We start from the raw sequence: 26,561 nt of genomic DNA on the forward strand, positions 1-26,561 counted from the left end.
AACCACATCCCCAGCCCACTTTGTGCACATTTTAAAATCACTTTTGTCTCTACTTCTTCTCCTATACAATGGAAATAATAATGCCCCATTAGAGAATTGTGAACAATAAGTAAATTAACATATGTAAAATGCTTAGAAGCGTGCTAGGCACAAAGCACATTTTATGATTGTTATACATTTTTATCCCTCTATCCATGTGATTTCAAATGATGCTATTCATTTTTATATGAATTTTGCTGACTTGGTCATAGCAATTGGTCTAGGCCTAAACACTTAACTAAGTGGGAACAGCCTAGTGATGACTGACCTGGTAAAATAAATTAATTAGAAAAGATGAAGAAAGGAAATTCTCATGGTATTTAAAACCAGGGTTTGATTGATCTTGAGACTTTGTGCACCCATTGTGCTTTTATAGTTTAAGTTCCTCTGGTAGCTCCATTAGTTGAGTCAAATCCTCTTTTGGTTATGTCACTCCAATTTAGTTTGTTTGAGTAAAACTAACAATCTTGAGAAGCACATTTATTTTCCCAGACATTAACAGGGACACACATTTATTCAACAAATTATCTCTATCTCAAACATTAGGCATTTTACATGTATATACACATTTGATCTTTATCATCATCTATAGTTAGGTATAATTATCTCCTCTCAATATTTAAGTGAGCTGTGACAGAGAAAGTTTAAGAAAATTCCAAATCAGGTAGTCAGCTTCAGAATCCATGTTCTCAACTGCTATGCCACGCTGACATGTATTTGCCATGTTGACTGTATTTTAATTTGCAGTGTGTGGAGGGAATAGGTTCCCTTGATAGAATTCACACACAGGAGAACTTTATAAACAATACAAGTTTCCTCATCAGATGTCCACACTCTCTCTTTCTTTTTTCTCATACACAGTGAAAAAATATGAATAAGTAAACTTGGTCTCAATCAGGTAAAATCTTTCTGGCTCACATTTTAATGTCTTTATTTTCTCCTTCTGTTCAACCCTTCCTGGAACTGGCATCCAACTGCATGAGCATGTTCCCCATGTGAGTTTCTGTCTCAAAAGTGGGTTTAGAAAGAACCAACTCTATGTGGGTGTTTCCTTGCCTGCCCTGTGATATAGGTGATACAGGGCAGCTCCCCCTCAGAGCAAGCTTGCCATGTGGTTTCAAAGCCCACTAGTCATTTCTCTGATCTAGGTTTTACCTTCCTCTGCTTCCATGAGGAAATAAGCTTCCTATGCTAGGGGACATAATTTGTGACAAAAACAAGCTTTTTTCTAAAATATCATTACCCTTACTTTAATAGGACCTTTGCAGATTTCTTTGGGTCTGCTTTTGCCTGCAGTGTTTTGTTCATCTTCAATTTTTCCATTTTTGTCACCTGGCTTTAGCAATTTTCTTATAAGAAAACATATAGCTTTTTATTTCAAATCCAGGTTTAGTATTTTGCTTTTCAATTGCCAGGGTGTCCATGTGTTCTTTTTTTCCAAATGATTTGGTGAGATATTTGGATTTATAGTCTGAAGTATTTTTTTTTAATTTCTATTAGTGCATTGTAGTCATACCTAGTAGTTGGGTTCATTTTGACATATTCATAACTGCATTTAACATAACTAGCTCCATTTTAATCCCCAATACTCCTCCCACCCCATCTGCCTCCTCTACTCTATTGGTCTTCTTTCTATTTATTTATTATTATTTTAATTGGTACATTCTAGTTATATATAAAAGAAGGAATCATTGTAATATATTCATAATGCAAATGGCATAATTTGGTCAGTTTCATTCTATAGTTCTTTCACTTTCCCATCCCTCCTTCTTCCCCTCAGGTCCACTTTCCTCAACTCCACCCTTCTTCCTTCTATTTTCATTCGATCCCCCTTTTTAAAATTTCCTTCTTTTTCTAAGTGAAATAAACCAGAATCAGAAGGTCGGGGGCCTTAAGTATGTTTAACCTCAGACAGATTATTTTGATATGTTTGATTTTTCATGGTATATTCTATTTTTCTTGCTTTTTCTTAGGGAACCTGATTGTTACACTAGCTCTCTATTCTTAGTTCTTTGTGTGAACCTTAACCTTACTATTTTAATACCTTTATTCTTTGCCTTTACTTTATAAAAGGATTCGTCCAAATTTCCTTTTCAGTACCCATTGAATGATCTGTGTTGACTCTACTTTCTTCTTCCTCTCAGTGAACTTTAATTATTCAATATAGTTGAGATTCTTTGTGGTCTACAGCCAGATTTTTCTGTGTCTCTGCTGTTTGTGATAGTCCTTTCCCTTTTGTTATATATAGACCATGTTCTCTTGAGCATCTTTCAGAATTTTATTTTATTTATTGTATAAAATTATTTTTAGTGCTATGTACTTCTTCCAAGACTTCAGGGCAGAAAACCTCCTTTATCCTTATTATAAATATCTTTTAAAAAATCCTTTGACAAAAGACTGCTTCATCCACTCACTTATGAAAACACATTATCATTTCCCAGCAGGTGGATAGGTGATGGATATGGTGTCTTTAGCCTTTTTCAGTGTTCATTTGCATTCTGGCATCTAGCCTTGAAAGGTGCTTTTGTTTTCTCAATCCTGAGCTCTTTGTCAAGCACCATGGCCACTCATCTATTGAGGTACAAGAGAATCTCACCTCTGCTTGGTAAGTGAGTCATGTTCCATTAACTGTCTTGCATTATGAATGAGGAATGTGGAAGACTGTCTGACAGTAATGTTAGCAGGGATTCCATCTCTGCTTCTAACATTTTTCCTTACAATACTCAACAACCCTATGTGCACTGTGCAAAACCATACAGTTCTACTACCTTTACTTTATATACTGAGAGGTTACTCACTTTATATACTGTATGGTTTCAGAAACAAAGACCCAAGTGGGAAGTGGCTGAGAGGAGGACAAGGTTCTGGGTTAAATGGCTCATAAATCTAATGCAGTTGAATCAAATCTTTTTTTTTTTTAATGATTAGTGTAGCCCCTGCATCTCAGAAGTAGTAGTATGAAGCTGGAATTAGTAAAAATATTTTCTCTAACAGTTTTAGAGCCTTCTAATTTTCTGATGAGGTTTGTAGAACATAATTTTTGCTTCTTGACGTCGAGTACATGTTCACTGACTGTTATCATTAGTAAAATGTGGCTCAAGTAAGAATGTGGCATTCCCTAAGCTTTGATTTATAATATCTTTCTAAGTTTCTGTCATTTTATGTCTCTATGTGGACCATTAGTACAATACCTTACTTCTCTTCTGATAAAATGTTAATCTGGGAGAATTATCATCTTGTCTTTATACCCTATCTGATTCTATATAAATATAGATCACCCTCTTTCTGAGGGATATAAGACCTAAATAATGAGAGAATGTATTTGGAGAATGGTTGGATATATGGAGTTAATAAATCTATTGTTTGGTAAATTTGTCTAACAAAACAATTGTGTGTCTATCAATCTACCTACTATCTAATGTCAAAAGTTTCAAAAGCCTATTCTGGGGTTAAGAACACAGGCAAAAAACAGGGAAACTGGCTTTCATCTCACATTATACCATGGTGTTAAAATGACTAGCTTTTTGGTGTTACTTCAAGTGTGTAGAATGGAGTAGTGGGAGCTAAGTTTGCTGAGGCAGGATGAAACCATACTTGCTAAGCAAGTGTTTGGGCTTTACTCTACTGGCCTTGTGGAAATAGTGGAGGTCATTAAGCACCAGAATGACTTTCTTCATATCTGTGTCAGGAATTTAGAAACTGGGGTAGTCATCAGTGAGTTGGGCAGTGGAGGGACTAGTCAAGGATAACAACTTGGGAACCATAGTGATAACTTAGGTGAGAGTTTCTAAGAGCCCACATTAGGATGGTGCTAGCATTGGAGGTGGGAGAACAGGCCATGTGAAATATTTGAGAAATGCTCAGCTGGAAGAACAAGAAGATGATGGATTTGACATGGTGAACTGTTTTTTGGGTAAAGGAAAGTTTAGAATTATACGAAAGATTACTGGTACATGTTATTTTACCACTGCCTGAAGACATGAAGTGGGGCTTCACCTGTTGTAGTTTAAATTTGAGGTAAGTGGGGGATCTCCAGAGGGAAGGGGATTGATATTGACTAGTCATCTATTATGTACTGGCCACCATGTTGGAAACTTTACACATAATGTTTCAATTTACCCTCCCAACAACATCATGGGATTTAATAATTCCATTTTGTAGGGTGCTTCCTGCTATCCAGCTTGGTTAGCAAAGTTGTTATAGTATCATTACTAATAGAAAATTCCATGATTACTTTATCAGGCCTCAGATTTGAATCTAGATCCATCTTTCTCTATAATTCACACACTTCCAGCCATGAAAGGCTGAGAAACAAGAGGTAGGGGTGCAAAGATCCTGGAGCTACAGTGCTATGCTGAGGTTTTTTGTCCCACTCCCTCTACCATCTTTAATCTGTGCCTCATTTTCCCCTTTGATTAATAAACAAGGAAAAAGAAACAGTAATCTCTCCCTCATAAGATTATATTTTAGAATTCAAATAATGTGGGTATTATGTATTTATGTATAAACAAGTGATGTATATATACATGCATATATATGTTTCAAGTATATGTTAGCCTAGATAGTGATTAATAATGATGTTTCTATTATTACTATTTTTAGTTCTGTAACGTATGCATTTTATGAAAAACTGTCTCTTGGAGACAAGTTCAGAGGCCAGAAAGAAAAGTTAAAGATCAAACATTATGATGTAGGTGATAATTAAAATCACTGAACTAGTTCTTTTTCTTTTTAAAATTTATTTTGAATATATACAAATGTGACTTTCTGGAAGAAGGCTTTCCTTTATAAAATAAGGCATATTTATAATATAAAGATGATTTCTCCAAAGTACATATATACTTCAGCATGCTCACCTGTGTTTTTGTTTTAATATGTTAAAACCCCCTTTGGTGTCTTTGATAAATTAAGTTTATCTAAGTTTTCTGGAAATGCTTTTGGGACTTTAATGCAAAGGGGGTAAAAAGCAGCTTTCATATGCAAGTATAAAGCACAAAGCAATCTTTTTCAGAGTAATATAATAAGAGATCCACAAAAGCCTGATGGAGTCCAGCTTCAATACTTGCACAGTATTTCAGAAGAAAATTATGATAAAGGAAAAGTGTGAGCCCCGTAGATAACATGAAGCAAGGGTTTGCTTTTTTCAAAATCATCTTGTGGAGGATTTGAAAATCCTAACCTTAGTCATTTCAGAAATTGTAAACTTCTGCTCATGTTATTATTATGATAACTCTATAAACTCTTTGCTAATTTTTCGTCAGTTTATCAAAAATCTCTTGACATTGTAGATTCCAGGCTGAGAAACAAGGATTGCTGAGGGACTGTTCTCTTCAACAGGTAACTCACAGTCACATGAGAAGACAGATATGAAATTAAGCCCAGAATATTAACAAACACTAAGCAGACAATCAACACTGTTGGGGGAAGAAGGTCTTCTTTGAGTAATTTCCCTTTATTGACCTCTTTATGATGTGTAAAATTAACTACGTAGAATGGAGGATAGAGGGATAAATGTTTTAGGGGAGATGGGACCAACATGAATAAAGCCACTCAGGTGAGACAGAACTGGCAGAAGCAGGTAACCATTGGCTTTTCAGTGTTGCTGGAACATGAAGGGCAAGGCCTGGCTGTATCCCTGCTGAGAAGGAGAGGGCTTCAATTTGCTAAGTGGTGAGAAAGATGGGGACAGAAAACACAGGCACATTTAGGACTCTTTACTCATTCAACGAAGAAGACTTCTTCAGCTACCGTTATGGTTTGATTTGAGCTGTCTCCCAAAAGCTCACATGCAAGATAATATGAGAGGGTTCAGTGGGGAAATGATTGTGTTTTGAGAGCCTTAACCCAATCAGTGAATCAATCATCTGATTGGATTAACTGTGTGGGAATTGAAGGCAGGTGGGACATTGGGGGCGTGGCTCTGAGGTATATACTTGTATTTGGCAAGTGCAGATCTCTCTCGCTCTGCTTTCTGATCATCACATGAGCTGCTTCCCTCTGCTACACTCTTCTGCCATGATGTTCTACCTCAACTTGAGCCCAGGGAATGGAGTCTGGTGTCTGTGCATTGAGACTGCTGAAACCATAAGCCTCTACATAAATTTTCCTCCTCTAAAATTGTTCTGGTCAGGTCCTATAATCACAGCAGTGAAATAGCTGACTGCAACAGCTACATATGAAATTCAGAAGGCAAAACGACAACAAAAAGACAGAAGGGAATGTGGAAAGGCAAAAAGAAAAAAAGAAATACTTAACCACATTTTTTTAAAAAGACTCATTGGCAACAAACAAACAAACAAAAAAACAGTGCTTCATGCAAGTGACAAAGATGAAAACTTCTCAGGATACATAGGCACGTAGGGAGCTGAGACCCGAGGAACAGATTCAGGATCCCAGAGGTGAAAGAAGATGCAAGACATAGTAGACATGCTTTATTCAGTGGTGGCAACAGCCTCCAGCTTCAGCTTTATCCCCCAGCCAGTTCCATTTTGCCCCCAAGTCTTTTCCATACGCCCTTTTTATTTGCAGGCCAAACAAAGAAGGCACACTACCAACAAGTTACATAGGGGTGTGTGCTTACTAGTTAATGTTATGACCTTGAATAAGGTACGTGAATCAGTGTTTCTGACCTTGACTAAGCATAGCATAGCTGGTTTCAGGCCTAGCTGGAACGCACACTAAAAACAACATAAAACATAACATAGCCCGTCCCAAGTCTTGGCAAGGGAGGGTAACTATAGCCATTTGGGTCCTGCCCCAACAAGGTTTTTTCTTTCTAAAGTGGTAGATCCTGAAGGTGAAGCTTTTAGCTTGGCTGAATCTGCCCTCTGTCACCTGCCCGCAGGTACCTTGTGTTAACTAGTTAAAATTTTAACTTCCACAGTAAAGTCCTCAAACCTATCAGAGCGAGGGGAAAAAAGAGAAAACAAAAGACAAGACAGAAAGAATGAGACACTCTTAGCTTATCTCACCTCTCAGGTTAGGTGATGTATAGGGGAAAGAATGGAGTAATTATATATTTTGCCTTGGAAACATGAATTGTATCTCCACAAGGCCCCTCATACAAGACCAATATCATTTTTCTAATAGGATCAGAAATTAACTTCTTTAGAAAATAAGTCAATATATTTTAAAAGAGCAGGGAAATGTCCTTTTTTAAATTTTTTTTTATTTATATATGACAGTGAATGCATTACAATTCTTATTACACTAATTTTCACATCTCTGGTTGCATACAAAGCATATTCAGACCAATTTGTGTCTTCATACATGTACTTTAGATGGAAATGTTCTTTACAGGTACACATTCTCTTAAAAAGTAATATCAACTGACTTAAAATTTTCAAAATAAAACTTTTGATTTGTTAGTGCAGAGATATTTTTAGCTACCTCATGAGATTGTTGGGCAAATGGACCTATTCACATGTAAAATTCAAAAGAGAGAAAAATGTAAACCCTGCCCTTAAACCTCCTGCATTGTCTAGTTTGCCCATCTTTCCTCTACCTAAGGCAGTACCCTGGATTTACGTGACAAAATACTTTGTTGGAATTTTTTAACATATATTTTCTTTGCTTTTCTTTTGTAAGTTATTAAAGGTACTTAATAACCTAGATAAATTAGAAAGGGCTATGAAATGTAACAAAACACCATTTCCTATGGCACATATTGTACAAATTTTCAATATCTTCTTGTTCCCAACAGGGAATTGAATCCCCATATCTTATTAGAGAATACAGATTGAGTTTGTAAGCGGAAAGACTCTGGAAATAGGTTTGGTCATAGTTTGTGAGTTTAACTTGGTTATTTCCATTGTAGAATCACTTCTTATTCTTAAAAACAGAACCAGACATATTTATTTGAAGTCTTATTTGCTTGCTATAGTTTAAACAGACTTGATTGAAGTGGTCAAATTTCTAAATAAAAAAGTAAGACTTGTAATTGAAAAAGAAAAACAACAATAGTAATAATAATAATTAAAAAAAAACACAGAAATCCTAAGCAACTGTCTTTCAGCCAAGTGCTGCTTGAAAATACAGGGGCATGTCTTCAAAGAACTTCAATACATTGCTGAAGGAGAGCACTGAAGCTAATGCAGCTACAAAGGAGAAACAGTTATTCTAAAATGTCATCTATTTGCTGGACCTGAACTGGGTAAGGATTCCAACTTGATTCATTCAATTACTGTTCCCAGCAGTGTTCTCACCAGCACATTGCTTTTTTAGTTGTACAGAAAAGCTGAAACAAGATTGGGTTGCATACAAGATAGAACTCAAAGAAACAAAGAGCAGGTTATTGGCTTTAAAAACCACGTACAGTCCCATTTATACTGCATGTTGTTTGAAACAATTGAAATGTAACACTTTTTCTTTTTTTAGCCTCAGAAAACAAAGGTTATGGAAATACCCATAAAATTGATGTTTAATGCAAAACATGAGTTTATTTTTTTTTGTGGGCCACAGTGCCTAGTTTTATAATAAATAGATTCTATTTCATGCATTATAGAAAAAAACATAAATTAAAAACTAGTAGAATTAGGTAAACATATTTTCCATCCCTATTATAGTCATTTTTTCTCCTTATCAATCAAATATTTGAAAGAGTCCTCATATCAAAGCTATTTTATCATGTTGCAAATAATTTACTGTGTTACTAGAAAATAATTTCCTAAAGGGACCTTGTTTATTAATTTGTTTTAGTAAACCTCATCTGATATATTTCTAATTGTATGTTTAAGTTTACTTAGTTTATTTTTAATTGAAAAATAAAAATTATAGGTTTATGGTGAACAACATAAATTAGATGAATGTATACATACACAAACACACATTATGGAATCACTAAATCAGCTCATTAGCATATCTACTTCTTCATCTGTTTATCCTTTTTTGTGGTAAGAATACTTAAAATTAACTCTTTCTGATTTCAAGTATGCAATACATTGTTATTATCTATAATCACTACTTTGTACAATAGGTCTTTAATTCATTCATCCTGATATTATGAGCAATATCTCTCCTGACTAATATAGCTCTATATAAATAGTATGTTCTCAGTAAATTTTCACTGAACTGAATAAATTTTAAAACTCTGACTTAAATATCTAGTCAGATATTAGATTTAAAATTAGTGCCATAATGAAAGTTTTTGAACATTATTTGTAACTTTAAAAAAATGACCTATTAATAAATTATTGGCTATGGATTTGATGAAGTCACTCAGACAATTATCTGGCCTATTTTCCCCTAATGTTTGGTTCTAGCTATTTTAAAAAAGAGCTATTTTACCTATGATCCTAGAACTGTAATCAGAACACTTATCTCTAAGTGGAGTTCACTTATGGTAAAATGATACAACTGATGGATTTAATCACATTGAAATTATTGTGCTGGCATCTTACTTTCAAGATTGTGCCAAAGGAAAACATATTCTGAATGAATCGGACACTTTGTGATGAGAAAATATCTACTATGAGTCATTTCCTATTATATTCTGCTGTAGCTAGTTTTAGAATTTCACAATTTTGATGAAGTAGTTTATAGAAGAATGTTTCCTCAGAGGGTTATTAGTAATGAACAAGAATTGTACCATTTTTGATAAATGAGTTTAACACATGAATGAAATGTGGTGTTACTTAAAGCTGTTTTTTCCTGATGGTGATTTTATTGGGGTCTCACTTTTCTAACTAATGCAGAATTCCATAGTTCCTAAATTACACAGAGTTGACCTTGTACTTGTTTGTCTCATTACACATCTGGATTACAGATAAAATTACATAAAATTAAAACATAGTGAAATAAAACATGATTGAGTAAATGCCCTTACTAATCGCAGGTGGACCCTGAAGTGAATTTTGATCTTTCCCCTCAAAAGTCATCTTGTCCAGGTCATTCTCTGAGTAAGCAATTAGGAGGAAAAAGATTTATGCATGATGGTATTTCCCCCGTCATCTTCTCAGCTCTAATAGAGCGCATTGCCAGTGTGGTGCTTCTTGCTTTGCCCTGTGGTTCCAAATTAATCAGCCCATTATGAATTTGTTTACTTGCAGTTTTCCAACATCCCACAAAGAGTAGTGCATTAACTCAATTAGAATAGAGCCAATGAGGCTGCATGTCAGCTATCATGTGTTCAGAGTAACCCAACTTTGGGGACTGGAGAGTTGTTTAAACCTTTTCAGATTTTTGATGTAGAATTTGATATATTGCAATTTTATGTCTTGATTAATTCTATAGTTTTCCAGGGCCACCCAACACTCATAGAATGGATAGAAATCTATATTGATAACCATAAGGACTCTAGCATTGATTTTACAAGATTAGTTTGATTACAAATATTTGATCATTATGAGTATTTTCTAAACGTGTTCCATAGTAATAATATCAGGTAGGATTCTGAGGGCAGATAATTTTGCCATTATTGTTATAGGTTATTTGAATATTTTGTCAGAGATTTTTTATTATCCTCATGTTGTGATTCTCATAGACTTTGTCTATGAATCTTGCTTTGTGTGTTTTATTTTAATTTAAAAAATTATGATCATCTTCTTACTTGGCGAGATTGTGTATGAAATGCTTTTTAAAAATTTTTTATGCGAGCAAAAGGGTGGCTTTGCACATAGCACATTTTCTGCACTATGAATTTCTGAGGCATTGAAAATAAGGAATTTGTGATCCCATATATTGACAGAAGCAAAGTTTGTGCATATGTGATTTCAGCATTACAAATCACAATGTTAGCAACAGAGTTTCCATATTAAAGAATGTTCTTGTAATGAACAAAACATTGCTACAAATCTATCTTTATAACTCTCTCTTAGGATCTGGCTTCATTCTTTCCTTAAGGCCAAACATTTGACTTGAGACTTGGAAAGTATTCTCATTATGCCAGGATGCAACTGTTCTTTCAATTGTACAAAGAGGCAATAAACATTGCCAAGGATCAAGATAACTATTTTATAGTATTGTACCAGCCCAACAGAGGTCATTTGAAGTTGATAGACTAGCTCTTGTAGGAACAGAGACCTTTGACTTAAGCAATGAAGATAGCTATAATGTCTCCAGGGAATTACCCAACTCAGTGAAATTGTCTTTTAAATAAAAATACATATTTTTTTCTGGTTGGAATGATCATTTCTCCCAAATACTGCCTTAAAATTTTAAAGGTGCTTAGACCAACACTGTACAAAACAAATGAATTTATAATACATTTGACTCCCTGGCCTGTAGTTCACCTTTGCAGAACTGCTAGAAAAGCACATTTGCTGCATCTAAAATAAGGCAGGGCTTACTCTCTGCCAGATTGCAAGCAAAGCTTCTTCTGTCCCACCTCCTGTTCTAACATAGAGCAACCTCCTAGAGCCCTAGTAATGATAGCATTTTAGGCACTGCGATAAGGCAGGCATGGAGAAACTTGAAAGCCAAAGGCCTGCCTGATACGTGCATGCCTCACTGTAGAAGCCTCACTGTAGAAGCAAATACCTATGCAGTCTGTCAGGGGGGCTAAACAGGAACAAGCTAGTGTACTTTAAATGGCAATGCAAACCACTGTTGGCAAGAACCCTTTTAACAGTTGCCTTAATATTAAAATTATTCATGTGCTAACAATAGTTAATTACCTAGTGTTATGGCTCACATGTGAGACAACACAAGGTTTGGAGGAGGAATAATTGAGTTATAGCACTAATCAGTGAATTAATCCCAGAGGGGATTAATTTAGTTGTAACTGGAGGCAGGTGTAGTGTGGCTGGAGCATGTGGTTCATTAGGGGCATGGCTATGGAGTATATATCTTCTTTCTGGAGAGTGGAGTCTGTCTCTTTCTCTGCTTTCTGATCATCATGTGAGCCACTTCCCTCCACCACACTCTTCCACTACATTGTTCTGCCTTACCTTGAACCCTGAAAATGGAGCCTGGTGTCTATGGATTGAGATCTCTGAAACCACAAGCCCCTAAATAAACTTTTCCCCCTCTACAGTTCTGCTGGTCAGGTCTTTAGTCACAGCAGTGAAAAAGCTGACTAATATACCATGCCGGACAAAAGCACTAACGAAACTGTCTAAGGTGTTCCAGATGCATTGTGTGAGTCATGTAAACTGGTCTGCCAGGCAGAATGAAAATAGTGGAAGGAGCTAAAGAGAATCAAGGAATCCAAGTTAATGTCATGTCAGGAAACAGCTTAACAGAAAACCCAGCAATATCTCTATTGTGCCATCTATTCTACTTGTACTTACAGGGGCTCTGAACCTCCCTGTCCTGCCCCTCATAGTCCAAAAGAAGTTTTAGAGGATAGTGTTGAGATGACCTACAGTCCTGGTTTGACCAGAATTGAGGGGGTTCCTGGGACATAGGATTTTCAATGCTATGAAGAGGACAATTTTAGGGAAGTGGTGGCCACCATAGTTAGCAAGCAGATAAATGCCCTTCCAGCCCTTTTCTCTCTCCCTCTGGCTTAGAGCTACAGAGGCTGTGGTAATTCAGAGGAATGGACAGTGTATGGCTTTAAATAAGCAAGTGTTGTGGCTTAACTTGTTTGTAAGTAGGCAAGATAGTAAATGTTTTTTACAGTCAGTTTTTACTTTTGTAAAATGAGGACAATAAAGTTTATTTCGTAGCATTAAAGGGACTGACACATAGGAAAGCTTGGTACGAACAGAACACTAAATAAATATTAGTTTCCTCTAATTTTCACAGATATTTTGGTTCTTGAAAATGTGAGACATTATTTTTTACAAAAGACACATTGACCCAAATTTCCACTATAAAACAAACTCCACATCCCTTAAAATGAAGTCTTGTATTTAGGGGGTTATTTCACAGTCTTGAATATGTGTAAAAACTCAAGGACTTTGAGTGAGGTGCTGCTGCCTTATGTTAGGTGAACATAATTTTTTGTTTTGCTTTGGTTTGTTTTTTGGTTTTGGTACTGTGGATGAAACTCAATGGATCTTTAGCACTGAGCTATATCTCCAGCCCTTTAAATTTTTCTTTTCTTTTTTTTTTTTTTTTTTCTTGTGTGTGTGTGTGGTGCCAGGGATTGAACCCATGGCTTTGTGCATGTGAGGCAAGCACTCTACCAACTGAGCTATATCCCTAAGCCCTTTAATTTTTTTTTTTTTCCTTCTGAGATTGGGTCTCACTAAATTGCTTAGGGATTTTCTGATTTTCTAAGCTGTCCTCGAACTTGCGATGCTTCTGCCTCAGCCTCCTCAGTTGCTAGGATTACAGTTGCGCTCCATCAAATCTGGCTAGATAAACATCTTTTTAATAAGGCTTTGTCCATAGCATCAGATGACTTTGACTTGGTCTGTACAATAGGAAAATGCCAACTACTGATTAAATTGACATATAGTTTTCCTGATTTAACTTCTAACTTTAATCAAAGTCATAGAGCTGATAACTTCAGGCAGACTTTTCATGAAGTAAGAGCAGGTCTCAGTTAGATATAGCATATTTCCACAGGAACACATCATTTTATGTCATTTCATCCTTCCCCATTTGCTGGGAGTGGACTAGACCACTGAATATAAAACTATTGCACTTTTCTACTACAGAAATCCAGCAATGGAACTGCTCTCTGATTCCTAATGATAGTTGCTCACATGTTTATTTCTCTGAAACTTGTGGATTTCTCTCCCATTTTTGTTGATCAAGGATTTCTGGGTAACTTTTACATATAATTCAAACTTAAGCTTAAGAAGAAAAAAAAATAGAATGGAAACTTATTTCACTAAAAATTAATAGGTTTTGTCATTATTTTTTATCTCTTTTTACTAGAGTTTAATGTGTTTTTTTTTTCATTCTTTAAGTATATTATTTTTGTTGTTGTTCTAGTCAATGTTGACTGTTAAAAAGCCAGTGGAAATATGACTATTTTCCCCAAGGCCAGAGATAAGAGGTTCTGTTTTATGAAGGAGCCATTATGTGCCCAGTAGACCCTACTGACTCATGGCCATTTGTTCCAACCACTCTGCATCCCTAGTTGTTCTTATGTTTGCCCCTGTTCTATGCCTCTGCCCACGCTGTTCTCCTGGAATGCCCACCCTATGATCTCTTCATTACTACCCACATTTCTAATTTGCCAATTCCTGTCAAATGATCTCCATGGTCAAGGTTTCTCCAGTAAAAACTAATGTGATTCTATGTTCACATATTTATGTCCCCCTCAATAAATTGTGTTCCATAAAATTATAACTTCATTCATTTCTTGTATCCTCTGTCCTAGTGCCAGTTCTGTAGATGGGTATAAATGGAAAATATACCTATGTTGGAAAAGAAAAAAAAAATGAGCAAAGAGCTGAAAAATTAGAGTTTTAGGTTTAGCTTAGTAATTTTAAATTTACCATGTAAAATGGAACTATCTAAGCTTCAGTTCCCTTGTGTATTACATGAAGATGTTGGGATAGATTATTCTTGTGGAATATTGTATTATTTTTCCCAGTTGATAATGTCTCCTCCCAGGTCCTAGAGGTGGATTATACATCCCAGCCCAGTATCAACTAAATCCCAGTACTTCCTGTAAGTTATGGAGACTTCTGATCAGAATGCCGATGAAAGGGACAATATTTCTGTTTCCAGTAGAGAAAAAGCCTAACTTGGAGGCATAACTGACCTGCAGTCTGTATTTCCTATGAATAAGAATTAAATAATTGTAAAATATTTGATCGATTCATTTGTTAAATTTTCCTTTTTGCTCTAGTTTTTCATAATATTACTATCACTTACTGAAGTATTTCTACTACTAATTATCACCACTCAGATATTTTAATTAAGATTAGACAAGAAGAATTTAAGAACTGTGTGAGACAACCTCAATCCATGAAGTGTGTTCAGTTTGTCGCTAAATTTTAGGCTAACCTAAAAAGCCACATTTACAAATATCTCATTAGAGATATTTCAGCACAACTTATAACACATATGCCTATTAGGTCTGACAGCCTTTAAGTTGGTCTCCCAGTAGTCAGTATTCCCCACCTCCTAACATCAAGGTCTTGTATAATTCCTTTCCTTTGTAACTTGCTTCTGACTAACACAATATCTCAATGTTGAACAGATGTCACTTCTGTTATTAGACTCAAAAGATTCTGACATTTGCCTTGGTAGCAGACTGTCTCCTTTGCTGGCTTTGATGAATCAAATTACACATGGCAGGGAACTGAAGCTAGCCCTTGGCCACTAGACAAAAAGGCACTGAGGCTCCCGAGCTCTTAATGCCCTCTCAGGAATGAAATCTTGCCAATAGCTATGGGATCTTAGAAGCAAATCCTTCCTGTCCAGGCTTTCTAATGAGATGTCAGTCTTGACTGATTCCTTATATGGCCATGTGAGAGGAAGATCCAACAAAGCTGTGCATGGATTTCTGACTCATAGAAGTTCTGAAATAATAAAGATTTGTTGTTTTAGTCCCCTAATCTTCTGGTAACATTTACATAGGAATAGATAACTAATATAACTCGGACTTATTCAAGTAAGTCATCTGTTCACCCTATGAGTTTTGATCAAGTATTCTTGATGTACAAGAAACTGTGTTGACACTGGGGATAGAAGAGTGAATGGGCAGGCACGTTTGTTGTTATTTGGAAACTTGTTTGGTGGGAAAGGTAGACCACCAAATTAGTAATTGCAATCAAGTGTGGTAAGAGGGCACAGGTGGGAATCTTAGGATAGGTGGCTCTACATAATAGAAAAAAAAAAACCTGACTAGTAATGCTGGTGTTGAGAGGATTTCTCTAAGAATATGTGATCTTTAATTGGAAGTCTGATGAATGAGAGATTTATGAGATGGAAAATGAGAAAAAATGCTCCAGAGAGGGAGAGGACATTTGAAAACCTGGAAGTGAGAGTTTGAAGAAAGGATAGAAGTTCTCTACCTTTGGGCACAAGATAGATATATTTTTTTTTTTTCTCTTTGGATAAGGTTGGGATCAGATCAAAAAGTCCTGGTAAGCCTTTTTTCAGAACAAGGACTTTATTCTGGGGTTGATGAGCTACCAAATGACTTCTTTTAGCAGGTATACCTGGAAATACTTTGTCTTTGGAAAGAACTTCTGATGGCACCATGAAGAATGGTTTGTGTATTAATCAGAATTTGGTTGGGGAAGCAGGACTTTTTGAGGATCTCATGGGAATAGGGTTTTACCATAGGAAACGGGTCTTATATAATAAATGTGTGATAATCGGAAATGCAAAGGTCCTGAAAAGGAGCTTTATGTGGAAATCTAAGAAGCCAAGCACTGCAGACACTGGGGGGAACCTGAAGGAGTCATTTCATAGAAAGGTCTATGGCCCACGGTTGCCTGCCTGGGGCTTTTTCCTCTGAGGCCCATGGTATCTGATCCTAGGCCTGAAGCAGGCCAGCAGTTGGGAAAATGAGTTGGACACTGTCCTTTCTCTGGTCTAGTTTCTCTTTTGTCTATAGCATTCATCACCTTCTAATCTGCTATGTATTGTCTTTATTATGTCAAAGGCTCTCTCCTAATTAAAAATACAAACTGCAACTGGGCTTGGTGGTGCATATCTATAATCCCATGGACTTGGGTGGCTGAGGCAGGAGGATCACAAGTTCAAAACCAGCCTCAGCAACTTAGTGAGACCCTGTCTTACAATAAAAAATTTTAAAAAGGCTGGGGACATGGCTCAGAAATTAAGCACCCGGAGATCAATCGCTGATACCAAAATATTTTTAAAAAAAAGATATGCCTGTGGTCCAACAGTTTGTATATCTGACCATTTCATTTTTTCAGATCTTTAAGGAGCTTAGCTCTAGCCAAAAACAGTGCCTTATACATCAGTTACATAATAAAGAGTAATTGTATATAATTTAAGTTATAAAGGTATATGTGGGGATTTTTTTATTAAAAAATCAATTCATTAATTGGCTTGATTTTGTTTATGTTAAAATGATGTTTTTTGGGCTGGGGATGTGGCTCAAGCGGTAGTGCGCTTACCTGGCATGCGTGCGACCCGGGTTCGATCCTTAGCACCACATATAAACAAAGATGTGTCCGCCGATAACTAAAAAAAAATAAATATTAAAAAAATTATTTCTCTCTCTAAAAAATGATGTTTAAGCATAAATGCAAATTTATAAATGTTCATATAACAGGATTGAAAACCTTTTGCTTTAGTTCTGCAGAGTTGAAAATCAATTTACTTTGTCAGAAAACAAATTTTTAACTTTGTAAATTCAGATGATTACTACATTAAAATGAGAGCGAATTATGTTCCTAATAGTCTCATGGTAATATAGATCATTTCCACTTTTTATAATATTTATCTTGAGTTTAAATCTGATTTATTTATTTGAATGATTTACTTTCCAAAACATAAAAGTTCTCCCTGTGATTCCATACTGCTATATTATTGTTATGTTTCTATAGTGGTAATTTTCCTAATTTCTAATTCTTGTAAAGTTTTTATGCTTGTTCTGCATCCTGGGACTTAGATCAGGAGGTAGAATTTTCTGTTTCCATTAGAGATGGTGTCTTGTTAAGATAGAATTGATTTCAATACTTGCTCTCCTGAGATAAAGCCACTTTGAAGTTTCTTGAATAACTTGCCCTTGCATTTCTCATTATTGGTACTCAACAATTTCTTTGGCCTCTGAAGTCTTACATATTAATGTTGCAAAGATAAGCTGGTTTTGATTCATGGAATCAGGTGTGGCAGTTCATTACTTGCCCCCTGGGAAAGCTATTGAAAGGTCTTTTTGAATATGCGCTTGTTTTCATACATATACAGTGACTTCCTGGGGCTGAGTTTGTAAAAGTCTGCAGGAAATGAATGCAGGCTTCCTGGAGTGGGGGTGGAGCATTACATAAAGAATGTGGATTCTTATACTTTATATCTTTGTTTTGCCATTTCTCCTTTACCCCCTACCTCTATCCTACTTCATGTAGTCCCACCCCACAAACCAGAGCACTGAATGGACAATGTAGGAAGAAGCTTTGAAAAGAGACAGAATTTGGGTAAAATTCCAGCAAATGCAAACTACAATGTCTCAGACACTTAGTTTTGTTGACTCTGAGTTTTCTCATTTATAATATAGGTAATTTCTATATCTCAGTGTTGTATGAAAATTTAAATTGTGTGTGTGTGTGTGTGTGTGTGTGTGAGAGAGAGAGAGAGAGAGAGAGAGAGAGAGAGAGAGAGAGAGAGAGAGAAATTCTCTAGGTACTCAAAAATGTTAGTTACTAATATTTCAAAAGGATTGGAAATTAAAATGATATAAAAATTCATCTATACATTTAAATAGATTTTTTTTTAACTAAATGTGGAGAACAAATTCACAAAGGCTGAAAATTAAAGGTATGAGTCACAGGATCTTAAATAATCATGAACTGGGGATGTAGTAGTGGAGCATTTCCCCAGAATGAGTTTAATCCCAAGCACCACAAAACAAAAACACACACCAAAAAACCTACCAAGATTTAAGTAATTAAGAATCATTTTCTTAAATTAATTCTGTACAAGAAGAAAAATAGGGAAAATGGTCATTGGTCTTGTAACAATTTTGGGGGAGGATGCAAACAAAGGCAGCAAAGGCCAAAATACATGCAACAAAGGTAAAAATAAATGAGCAAAAACTACCTTAACCTTAGGGGAAAAGTTTTAAACTTTTTACTGTCGAATGTAATGTTAGCTGTGGGCTTGCCATGCATGGTATTTATAATGTTGAGATACCTTCCTTCTATACCTAATTTGTTGAGAGTTTGTATCATGAAAGGATGTTGGATTTTACTAAAGCAATTTCCTGTACCTATTGACATGATGACATTGTTTTTTATCCCCATCCATGTAAGGTGGTTTCTACCATTTTTAAAATTGCATATATTAAAACATCCTTCCATTCTAGAGATAGATTCCACTTGATCATGGTATTTATTTTATTCTTATTTTAAGGACATATCTCAGGTTGAATTGTATGTATACTTTGTTATAGTTAAAGCTTCGTCCTGGGGTTCATAAACTGACTTCCAGACCACTCACGAATAATCGAATCAAGCCTTTATTGAAGCACACCGGTGGCGGCTGACCAGAACATAAAGCTGTTCCCCTGATCAGCCCCAAACAATTGCAAGGGCACTCCTTATAAGCCTGAAAACTGCAAAAAGGATGTTGGGGGGATGGGGGGTGGGGGAAGGGGGTCTATCCAATGGAAGCAAGCCAGGTTACAGAAGCAGGACAGTGCAGTCAAGTGGAGGGAAGCCTAACCAATCACAGTTAGCCCAGTCACCCCAGTTACAGAAACAGAGCCCCGTTACCCTAATTATAGAAACAATGCCCCATTAGGTAGTTTTGTGTTCTTAAAGGTTTCTTTAGCAAAAGGAAAAGAACATCTTTCCCCAGTCATGACTCTTCTACATGGCATGGTTGTTTTACAGGATGAAGTCATAAAACAAAATGGAGTCACATTTGTTCCTACTATCACACTTAAACATCCAAACCCCAAATGGTTTTATTTTTTTTAAAGTATTATAGGGTTATGTTAACTTCTCAATTTTTTTTCTAAAAAAAATTTAAAAAGTTCCCATCCCATTGCCCAGCAGTCACTTAGTTACTAAGCATTAAATCATCATGTGCAACATGACCAGAATTGCTTATGCAGAAAGAATTGCTATCAAGTTAATATCAGATAAATAAAAATATGGTCTTTGACACTGAGCTAGGAAGGACTGGGAAGGCAGATGAACACAAATACTTGGCATACTTATGTGACGCTTACACAAATATTTGTTGGTGCACATTAAAGACATGCCTACTAGATCCCTGTGTCTTCTATCCCACTTTCTTCTTCTTAGTTTCTTTCATAGCCAGAATTTCCAAAAGTTCTGCAGGATTTTATTAAAAATTAAAAATTTGCAAATTTTAAGTGGTGTGCTATAAGATATATTACTAACATATCTGTGCACACAAAATTTGAAATAATTCAACAAATCATTATGAATGAAATGTTAATCAAGAATCATTTCAATCCAAAATTGATAGGCAGAATGAGATGCTTATGCTATCATCTTATGGGCATAACTGTTTTTGCTGTGCACGTAAGATATTACCTTACTTTCCCAGAATCTATCTTGTATTATGTGAATTTTTCAAGAAAGTTTTCTTTCCATTATGATCAACCATGTTGCCCTCATTGTCTTCATTCCTTGACCATCTCTTATCAAGTTCTCTTCATATCACATCATTGAAATAACTCATTCTATGAATTCCATACCATTAAATCTATGGACCTTTGCATTGTTAAATGTACTCTGCTCGAAACATTATCTTTTCTGAGTATGGAGTAGTTCCTACCTCTAGCTGTAAAAAAAAAAAAAAAAAATGCATCGTATATATTAAAGGTATACAATGTGATGTTATGAGACATAGATAGTAAAAAGTGTTACCATGGTGAAGGAAATGAGCAGATCTATCATCTCATACATCATCTCCCATAATTATTATTTTGCAGCAAGGGTAGTGAGAATTTACTCAGTGTTTCTGAATTCCAAACATAGTATTATTTTATTACCTATAATCTTCATACTTTACATCAGATTTTCAGACTTTTCTAATTATTTATTTTCCCTTTGCAAGCTCATCCTCCTCTAGTGGACTGGGACATTTTCCGCTGCTCTGGGCTCCCTCCTAGGCCCTTTCTCTCTTCACACTAAACCGTGAGCTGAAAACAACCTCATCAATGTGTTTGGCTCATTCTTGTAGGCAAGTTGAAGAATAACACACAGAATTCTCTTGTTACTCAGTTGATATAACATCTTACTTTCATTCATGATTTATCCACTTCTTTTTTTTTTTCCAATTCCAGAAACAATATACTGGTCCAAGTAATGAGGAATTCTCACATAGGTCATTGAGTAGTTTGTTGGTCTTTCTATATATATATATGTGTCCTTTTTTCCAATTCAAATTACGGTAGGCAGAGAAATGTTTTTGAAATGAAAGTCTCATTTCTTCCCACTCATGCCTAATTAAATCACCCTTTTGGTTTCCATACTCTTTGAATGAAGAACAAAATGCTCAACATTTAATATATTGCTTTGTAGGGCATATCATCTAATTACTTCTTCAGGTCACTTTGGTACCGTACATTTTCTTACTCTATTGGAATCGCTATACAAACCTTTTAAAATATTTTTAAATGCAAGTTTTCATCTCTAGCTGTTCCTTTTGTATGTGCTTATTGTGCCCTACCCCAATTTAACCTAGCTAACTTCTTCAATTCCCAACACAGTATTTACTTCTTTAGAGTAGTCCATCATCTCTCTGACAAGATCAACTGTTCTCCCCTAAAGTTCTTACAATACCATGCACAATTCTGTCACAGCAATAAAGGGTGTGGTAAATAGATGCTGGTGCAATTGGTTTCTCAAGTGTTTCTTGAGAAACACTTTTCTTCCTGTTGAGTTGGTCAGCTTCAGAAAGACAGGAATCTTGCTTTATTATTGCTGTGGATAGTATTGTTTGCTTATTTACTTTACTCATATTTAACTTCAGCACCGTCATGGTTTGGATGTGAGGTGTCCCCCCCAAAAAAAGTTTATGTGCAAGACAATGCAATATTTAGAGAAGAAATGATTGGGTTACCAATAGCCTTAACCCAAACTGTGAATTAATTCCCTAATAGGTATTAACCAAGTGGTTGGGCGTGTGGATGGAGGAGGTGGGAATGGGGCATGGTTTGAGGGTACATATTTGTATCTTGTATGTGGAATCTCTCTCTGCTTTCTGATCACCATGAGAGCTGCTTCCTTCTGCTACACTCCTCCTTCATAATGTTTTGTCTTACCTCGAGCCCCAAGGAATGGAGCCTGCTTTCTGTGGGCTAAGACCTCTGAAACCATGAGCTCTCAAATAAACTTTTCCTCCTCTACAATTGTGCTGGTTGGGTTCTTTACTCACAGCAACAAAAAAGCTAAGACAAACACCCAGCACAGATTCTGGTTCAAAGTTGTCAGAAAAGTGTACTTTTTGAATGAGAATTTGAATGCATTCAATCAACATATTAAAAATTCTAACCTTCATTTCTAAAATAGTAGGTATAAACTTCCAATTGTCCTTTATGGTCAAGGCAGATGAATAATAGAAGCATGGAAAGAGAGTGTTAAAAATAACTAAGTTAGATGTCATGTGATAGAAGTTTGGATTTTGAAGCTTTAATTTAATATTTGTTACACTATAAGTTAAGACATCCTCAATGTCATTTTGGTAATAATGAAAACAGAAAGACTAAATTTTAAGAAGCATTTATATGTGTAAGACACCTGGCTAAATCATGTGAAGATATTATCTAGATTCATTCTTAGAATACCTATATAATATCTACTAATATAAAAATAAAACATTTACATCTTGCCCTCATAAAGCTCTATGTGCTCAGCACCCTTCTAAGTATTATTTCATTTAATCTTACATTACAATTTTGTTAACAGGATCAGATGAAATATTCCTAGGAAACACCTTGTATAGTGTAAACCAGGATAGAGGTGTCAGTTAAATTATTATGTCTGTATGTTCTAGTTAAAAAGTACATCACTATGTTTTCACCAGCTGGCCAGGCTGGTGAGATGACCTGGGTTCAAAAGAGCTGGCTGCAGCAGTATCTAAGAAAACTGTGAAGAAACCACACAAAACATGAACATGAGTTTCGAGGGTGGGGTGGGATTGCTCTGTGACCCAAAGGTCAGCTCCACACTGGACAGCTCTAGAAAAGGAGCAAGAGAGAAAGTGCATCTGGAACCCCCCTATTTACTGGGGAAAAGACATTCTATAGAATATTCCACCCACATAAAGCAAGGGATAGAGTTTTGAAAGGTGGAGTCTTGTTTCGTGGTGTCTTGTGGTCAGCAGATTGATTGACATCTTGGCAAGTCACATCCTTCTCAGGTGTTGTGTGGGATCACGGGCAGGGAGAGAGGAAAGGCACATTTGTGTCCACAGCCCAATCAGCGAGAAACGCCAGACCATTCTCCTCATATGCTCAAATATGCATAGCTAACACACACACAGTCCATCGATGGCCCGCGACCCAGTGTAACATGGAGATGAGTCATGGCTACTTTAGTACCATGCTATCTGCTTCTTTTGACTTCAGCATGCGGTTTCCTATAAATTGTTAAGTTTCTTGGCTTAAGCTACCTTTCTTTTGTGCCCCTTTTGCAATAATCTATTGCTACTGAGTTTGCACTTGTGAGAATTTTGGCATATTTGACATGGTATATTAACTATTCACAACTCCTTAACATTGCATGACCAGAGGAAAATGCTACTTTACATTCTTATAGTGTGAGATAACTGGAGAGAGAAGATAAATTATTTTTATATGCTTGAAGCCTATAAAATTATCTTTTAAATATGGTCACAGGCTTAAAGAGCAGAACTATGGCATATGATAAACAGGTTTCTCTTACATGTTTTTTGAGGTATTTAATCAAATGAAAAGTAATTATTTGTTCAATTCTCAATACTGAGAAAAAAGACATGAATGACCTAAGGTCATTTTCAACTATTGAAGAAAATAACTTAGTGACATCTTTTTTTTTAAGACTATATAGAATATCACATTTAAGTAGCATACGTTTCCCTATTATGACCTATATTTTATTTTGTATTAAATATATTAAATGAAGAAAAAATTGAAATAAATGTTAAATTAATTATGGCATATAGTCTGCCTTTTTATTTTTTTTACATTAAAGGTATATAGAGCTTTCTTCAGAACATACGTTCTTTATTTATTTGCACTTTTGTTGATGAAAAAATATCAAAGCCCTCTAGTAGTTAATCTCAGGTGTTTCCTCATCTTTGTCTGTTAAAATTTATTTTTCTTGCATGTTTTCTTATACTCCCAGATATCCAGCAGCAATAATAAAAACATGTAAATTTATAACAAGTTTACTTCCCAAATAAGGACAATCTGGGAGCAGAGATACCTGGGTACTATTTCAGTTCATGACAGGGCTTTGTTTAATCATGTGTGAAAAAAGGAACTTGGGCTAGAATTTTATTCTTCCTACATTCACATCAACAACTATTCAATGAAACACAGTATATTTCAGATGCTGTTCTAGATGCTGGAAACTGACAGTTCCTCATGTAATTTATATTTTAAAGAAATGATAGTTAATAATAAAAATGAATCTATGGTGGGGTAACATTTTTATTTTGCTTTATAGAAAAACTTTTAACCTTCTTAATTTAGATAATATTTTGTTTAATATATCACTTAACAAATTGCTTTATAATTATCTCACTATGTAGATTTCCTATTTGTGACTCAAAATTGAAATCACTTTTTAACTTTCATGTCTAGGTTGTAAAACTTGTTAGAGATTCTAGTCATAATATATTCTTAGTGATGGTTTTTTAAGTGGATGAATGAATGAATAAGTGAATGGAAGATGGAGAGAATGAGTAGAAGTTTTAGAACCTGGATTCAAGTTAAATCTTTCAGTAATCTCTGTTTGGACCATAATTTTGTGTGTGGAGACTTCAAGAGTTTATGAAGTGAAATATACATTCCCACACATTTTCTCACCATACTCCCTTAGAGAAGAGAGTATGGATAAGTAAGTGTGTGTGTGTGTGTGTGTGTGTATGTGTGTGTGTGTGTGTATGTATATTTGTGTGTATATATATATACATATAAGATATGTAGTATATATAAATACATATGTATATATTATATGTGGTGTGTGTGTCTGTGTGTGTGTGTATATACTGGGAGCAGAGATACCTGGGTACTGTTTCAGTTCATATATTATACTACATATAATATATACATATATGAACAATATATACATATGAACAATATATATATATTATATGTATATATAAACTATATGTATTGTTCTATATATATTATATCCCTACTTATGATAGAAATAAGGATACATATATCATATATACACATATAAAATTTTTATTTATATTTTCTGAATTTAATTCATTTCAAAGACTAGAACTTGCTTTGTGAGCAAATAGAACTGATGCTATAAAAAGTTTTTGTCTTTTATCTGGTACAACAGGAATTGATAAATGGTGGCCTGCATCATCCAGGCAATAGGGCAAGGTCATGTTTCTGTTTCCATGGCAGAAGAAATAACTGTAATAAAGAAAGATTAAATGAAATATCAGAGGTCTGGCGACCCTTTGCAATAGACAGTGAGTTACAAAACATTTCAGATGACCTGTATATGACATTTTTCTTACCTTTAATTAGAGGGAGACTCTACTTCCCTCTTATCTCACAGTAATCAAGGTTGCCTAAGGGCTCACAGATTAATATTCCAATCATGTTGGAAGTTGTAAGAGAAACCTAAGTAGCTATAGCCACTAATTATATTGGCTTTCTGAATATATATTTAATTGCTTTTTAAAAATGGCATTACATATTTCTCACCTATCAAACTCATTTAGATTAATAATTTTATAAAACTTATCTTGGTATGAAACATTTTAATCAAATTATGTTGTGTGTGCATATCGTATATATGTGTTTTCGTAGATAAACATATTTATAATTATATTTACTTCAAAGAATATATATGAGTATAATAGATGACATATATCTAATTATTCTGAATTAAATGTATCCTCAAGCAGAATAATATGAAATATACTTTATATCAACCTTTTCAGATTTTTTTTGTCATAAAGTCTATGAAAAATCAAAGAAAATAATGTCAAATTCTTATAGGAAAGTATAACTATTTACCTACATGTGAGTTCATCCTAGTATTTAAAAATCATCTTTAAAGATAAAGAAAGATGACAAATTCTTCCTTTCTAGCATTATTTAAATTTTGGACCAAATACATTTCCTGAAATCTAGCCTTTGGTTGTTTCTTTAAATGAAATCAGTAAATAACTCATTCATTGGTAGAATTATTCTCCCAGAAGTAAGTTCAAGTATCAGATTTGAATGGCATTATGCATGAAGCATGATGAGAAACATGTCTGGTGCCTGTGCAATAGGATTTTATCTGGGGAATATAGCCATTCAACAAATCCAAATAGTAAGTAGAATAATACAGAGCCCTTTTAATAGTGACATCAGGCTTGATTTAAGCCACCATGAAAAATTTAGGGATTTATCTAGTGGAAGGATATGATAGCATAAAAGACTAGGAAAAGACAGAATTCATCTAGCATGATTTCTGGTTCTCATACTATGTTGGAACAGAACTCTCATAGTCAGTTTAGGATACGGTAGATGATAGTTCATTATCTGAGAAATGAGAGTTGTCAACAAAGGCATCCAGGGATTCAATAAAGTGAACTCTATATCTTTTGAAAATTATTCGTGTCCAATATCAATGTTAATTATACTTATTCACATAAATTCTGATTCTCCAGGTTTCCATCTTAAATTATTATGGAACTGGTAGCAAATTTCCCTTCAGTATAAACTGTGCAGCTCTACTGGTAACATTCTTTAAATTTTTTCTTTTTTCTATTTTTGAAAATAATTTTATTTCCTTTTCAATTTTGAAGAATGTTTTCTGTGAGTATTGAAATATAGGTGT

This window comes from Callospermophilus lateralis, chromosome 7 (genome assembly GCF_048772815.1).
Source record: "Callospermophilus lateralis isolate mCalLat2 chromosome 7, mCalLat2.hap1, whole genome shotgun sequence".
In the NCBI taxonomy this organism is placed as follows: Eukaryota; Metazoa; Chordata; class Mammalia; order Rodentia; family Sciuridae; genus Callospermophilus; species Callospermophilus lateralis.